This window comes from Zonotrichia leucophrys, unplaced genomic scaffold, assembly GCF_028769735.1.
Source record: "Zonotrichia leucophrys gambelii isolate GWCS_2022_RI unplaced genomic scaffold, RI_Zleu_2.0 Scaffold_272_69841, whole genome shotgun sequence".
NCBI classification, from domain to species: domain Eukaryota; kingdom Metazoa; phylum Chordata; class Aves; order Passeriformes; family Passerellidae; genus Zonotrichia; species Zonotrichia leucophrys.
Window position 1 is genome coordinate 1 of NW_026992477.1, and position 5161 is coordinate 5161.

The 5161-nt window shown below is 61.5% G+C and overlaps 1 long non-coding RNA gene across 1 annotated transcript; it reads left to right on the forward strand.

Moving 5' to 3' along the window:
- Window positions 1-155: 155 nt before the first annotated feature.
- LOC135441386 (uncharacterized) lies at window positions 156-4614 on the forward strand. The gene is made up of 3 exons (XR_010438484.1): window positions 156-749; window positions 2453-2489; window positions 3535-4614. It is a non-coding gene; the product is annotated as an uncharacterized LOC135441386 (long non-coding RNA).
- Window positions 4615-5161: the final 547 nt, after the last annotated feature.

The window sequence follows — 5161 nt, forward strand, 5'->3', positions numbered from 1 at the left end:
CCCCCCATTTCCCACCCCAATTTCGGGATGTCCCACCCCAATTTCGGGGGGGTTCCCACCCCAATTCCCGTGTCCCCATCCCAATTTTGGGGGTGTCCCCATCCCAATTTCAGGGTGTCCCCCCCGTATTTCAGAGTCCCGTCCCAACGGGGGGGGTTCCCATTTCCCACACCAATTTCGGGATGTCCCACCCCAATTTCGGGGGGGGTTCCCACCCCAATTCCCGTGTCCCCATCCCAATTTCAGGGTGTGTCCCCCCCCCCAATTCTCTGTCCCCATTTTCAGAGTCCTGTCCCAATTTCGGGGTGTCTCATCCTTACAGAATCCCACCCCAATTTCGGTGTTTCCCATCCCAATTTCGGGGTGTCCCCCCGTATTTCAGAGTCCCGTCCCAACGGCGAGGCGGGCCGGGCGGCGCTGGCGCAGGAGGATTGTCCCCCCATTTCCCACCCCAATTTCGGGGTGTCCCATCCTTACAGAATCCCACCCCAATTTCGGGGTGTCCCCCCGTGTTTCAGAGTCCCGTCCCAACGGCGAGGCGGGCCGCGCGGCGCTGGCGCAGGAGGATTGTCCCCCCATCGATCACGACCAGCCGCTGTCCCCCGACGAGCGGGGCCTGGGGCCCCCCCAAAACGCCCCCGGTGCTGGGGGGGGTCCCGGGGGGGGCCGCGAGCGCTGCGGGCGGGACCGAGCGTGCTTCCTGCTGGGGCCGGACTATGCCCCGCCCCCCGAGGGACCCCTGCGCAAAGGTGGGTGAGCGGGGACCCCCGGTACCCCAAAAACTGCCCCGGGTACCCCAAAAACTGCCCTGGGTACCCCCATAGCTCGGGGGTAATGGTAACGCCCCCCGAGGGACCCCTGCGCAAAGGTGGGTGAGACCCCGGGTACCCCAAAAACTGCCCTGGGGGCCCCAAAAACACCCCAGGGTACCCCAAAAACTGCCCTGGGTACCCCAAAATGTGTCCCGGGTACCCCAAAAACTGCCCTGGGGGCCCCAAAAACTGCCCAGGGTACCCCAAAATGTGTCCCGGGTACCCCAAAAACTGCCCAGGGTACCCCAAAATATAGAGGGTACCAAAAACTCCCCCCGAGGGACCCCTGCGCAAAGGTGGGTGAGCAGGGGGACCCCGGGTACCCCAAAAAACTGCCCAGGGTACCCCAAAAACCACCAGGGTACCTCAAAATTGCCCAGGGTACCCCAAATATAGGGGGGTACCAAAAACTTCCCCCGAGGGACCCCTGTGAAAAATCCCCCCAATGTCACCCCAATACCCCTGGGGGTCCCCAAACCCCCTCATTTGCCCCTTGGGGTACCACAAATCCCCCCTGGGTACCCCAAAACCCTCCTGGGGGGGGTCCCCAAATCCTCCCTCCCCCTTCCTGCTGTGCCTCCCAGTCTGGCCTCTCCCCCAAACTGGGATAAACTGGGGCCAGCTTGCACAGACCTCCAAACTGGGGAATGGTCCAAACTGGGGGCCGAGCTTGCACAAACCCCTCCAAACTGTGCCTAAACTGGGGGGCGAGCTTGCACAGCCCCCAACTGGGCTAAAACTGGGGGGCCCACTTGCACAGCCCCCCAACTGGGGAACTGGTCCAAAACTGAGGGCCGAGCTTGCACAGCCCCCCCATACTGGGATAAACTGGGGGGCCGAGCTTGCACAGCCCCCCCAAACTGGGCTATACTGGTCCAAACTGGTTCAAACTGGGGGCCGAGCTTGCACAGACCCCCCGGCGCTGGGGGGCTCTGGGTGTCCCTTGCACACGCGCGTGCAAGGGGCGGGGCTGCCTGCGGGCTCCGCCCATGCCCGGGGGGGCGGGGGAGGGGTCCCTGTCCCCATTTGGGCGGGTTCCTGTCCCTATTTAGGGGTCCCTGTCCCCATAAGCGGGGTCCCGTGGTCCCTTTAGGGGGTGGCCCTGTCCCCATTAGAGGGTCCCTGTCCCCATAGGAGGGGACCCTCCTGGGGTGTCCCTGTCCCTTTTAGGTGTCCCTGTCCCCATAGAGGGCCCTGTCCTTTGGGGGTCCCTGTCCCTTTTAGGGGTCCCTGTCCCCATAGAGGGTCCCTGTCCCTTTAGGGTGTCCCTGTCCCTTTGGGGGTTTCTGTCCCCTAGAGTCCTTGTCCATTTTAGGGGTCCCTGTCCCCTTAGGGTGTCCCTGTCTCTATTTAGGGGTCCCTGTCCCCATAGAGGGTCCTTATCCCCTTAGGGTGTCCCTGTCCCTATTTAGGGGTCCTTGTCCCTATTTAGGGGTCCTTGTCCCCTTAGGGTGTCCCTGTCCCTTTAGGGGGGTGTCTCTCGGGGTGTCTCTGTCCCCTTAGGTCCCTATTTGGGGGTCCCTGTCCCCATAGGGGGTCCTTGTCCCTTTTAGGGGGTCCCTGTCCCTTTTAGGGTGTCCCTGTCCCTTTAGGGGGGTCCCTCCCGGGGTGACCCCTCCCCTCTCCCCTTCTGTCCCCAGCGCTCGTCACCGCCTGAGACCCCCGACGTTGCCGCAGGTCAGCCGGGAGGGGGCGCCCTCACCCTGGCCACGCCCCCCGCGCATAACCCCGCCCCCTCTGCGGGTTTGGCCCCGCCTACTCTGCACCGCTGCGCATGCGCAATCCCCATCCCCGCACCGCGGCGCTGCTTCACCGGGGAATGGGGGAGGGGCGGCACCTGGGACCCCCCCCCAAAAATACCCGGGGACCCCAAAAATACCTGAGAACCTCAAAACCACACCTGGCGACCCCAAAAACACACCTGGGGACCCCAAAAAACACCTGGGGACCCCAAAAATACCCAGAAACCCCAAAACCCAGCTTGAAACCCCAAAAAACCACCTGGGAACCCCAAAGACACCTGGGGACCCTCCCGGCTTTTTCGGGGTTCTCCCCTCCATCTCCTCAGTAACCCCTCGGGGATCCCCAAATTTTGGGGAGGGGTCCCCAACTCCTATGGGGGAGTACCCCAAATTTGCAGGGAGGTCCTAAACTGGAGGGGCTCCCCCTCCCCATAATGGGGTCCCCAGTTTTTTGGGGGGTGTCCCAAATCTATGGGGGGGGTCCCCAATTTTTAGAAGGGGGTCCCAAATCTTTGGGGGGGGTCCCAATTTTTGGGAGTGGTCCCAATTTCCTGGGAGGAAGGGGTCCCAATTTTTGGGAGTGGTCCCAATTTCCTGGGAGGAAGGGGTCCCAATTCTTGGGGGGGGGTCCCCATTTCCTGGGGGGAGGGGTCCCCAAGTTTTGGGGGCGTCCAAAACTTTTAGGGGGATTCCCAACTTTTGGGAGGGGGTCCCACTTTCCTGGGAGGATGGGGTCCCAATTCTTGGGGGGGGTCCCCAATTTTTTTGGGCGGAGGGGGGTGCTGGGGAGACCTGTCCAGTTTTGTGGGGGCCCCAAATTTTTGGATGGGATTGGGGTCTCACATCCCATTTTTTGGGGGGGCAGGTTTCCCTATTTTGGGGGGATTTGGGAAATGAAAAGGGGAGGGGGCTGAGGGTATTTTGGGGATTATTTTGGGGCGCTGACCCCCAACCCCCCAATGTTTTTGTCTCCCCCCAAGGCTACGAGAAGTCGCGGAGCCTCAACAGCATCACGGGGGTGCGGGTGGCCCCCGCCGCCCCCCCCTTCAGCTCCCCCAGCCCCCCCCGGCGCCCCCGCTCCCCCATCCCCTCCATCCTCTGAGGGGGGGGGGGGCGGGGCAGCCCCTCCCCCCACCCCCACCCCCTTTTCCTGCTCCCCTTCCCCCCCACCCCAAAAAACAGGAAATGGGGAAAAAGAAAAACTCATCAGTGGCAATGGGGGGAGGGGGCACCCCGAAATGGGGGGGGGTGATTTTGGGGACACCCCACCCCCCCCCCCTCAAAACAGAGGGGTGTCCCCCATAGAGACTGTGAAAGGGGGTGACGAGGGGACCCCCCCGCCCCGGTGTCACCCCAAAGGCTGCACTGCACTTTCTGGACTGGGTGTCCCCCCCCAGATTTGGGGTCCCTCCAAGCCCACCCCGGTTTTGGGGGGGTTTGGGTGTCCTTGTTGTTCCCCCCCACCCCCTGTGTATTGTCCATCCCCCCTTTCCATGATCACTCAGGACTTGGGGAGCCCCCCCCTAAATTTGTGTCACCTCACCTCGTGTGTCCCCTCTGTGTGTCCCTGATGTCTGTCTGTCCCCCTTGCCATGTGTGTCCCCCCTTCTGGGCTCCCCACACCCCCCCAAGCAATAACTGGAGCCGCCGGACGCGCCGATGGCGGAGGACGACGGCGGCGGAGGTAGGGCCCTGCCCAGGTGTCCCCCCTGTCCCCCTGTGGTGGCAGCGTCACCCCAAGATGGGGGGAGAAGGGGGGAAACCGGGCCCACTAGGAGTTCAGGCTGCGTTTCCATGGTAATGGGACTAGGCCTGAGCTCTACTGTGAGGCCAGGCTGCGTTTCCATGGTAATGGGACTAGGCCTGGCTCCTCACTGCAATGGCAGGCTGTGTTTCCATGGTAACGGGACTAGGCCTGAGCTCTGCTGTGAATCCAGGCTGCGTTTCCATAGGAACAGGACTAGGCCTGAGCTCTGTTGTTAGTCCAGGCTTTGTTTCCATGGTAACAGGACTAGGCCTGAGCTCTGCTGTGAATTCAGGCTGTGTTTCCATGGTAATGGGACTAGCCTGGCTTTACTGTGATGGCAGGCTGGTTTCCATGGTAAAGGACTAGGCCTGACTCTTACTGTGAATCCAGGCTGCGTTTTATGGTAATGGACTAGGCCTGGCTGATCACTGAATGGCAGGCTGGTTTCATGGTAATGGGACTAGGCCAGGCACTACTGCAAGGCAGGGCTTGTTTCCATGGTAACAAGATCAAGCCAGAGTCCTCACTACAGTCCCAGGCTGTGTTTCCATGGTAACAGACTAGGGCCTGAGTCTACTGTGAACAGGCTGATTTCCATGGTAGACTAGGCTGAGCTCTGCTGTGTCCAGGTGCATTTCCTGTAAAGACTAGGCTAAGGCCCCGTGTTTCCATGGTAACAGGACCAGGCCGGCATGCTGCAAGGCCAAGCTTGTTTCCATGGTAACAAGGACAAGCCTAGTCCTCGCTACAGTTGCAGGCTGTTTCCATGGTAACTGGGCTAGGCTGTCAGTATGCTGAGGCAGACGTGTTTCCATGGTTAACTGAGGCTAGGCTAGGTAGTGCTGCAAGGCCAGGCTGCA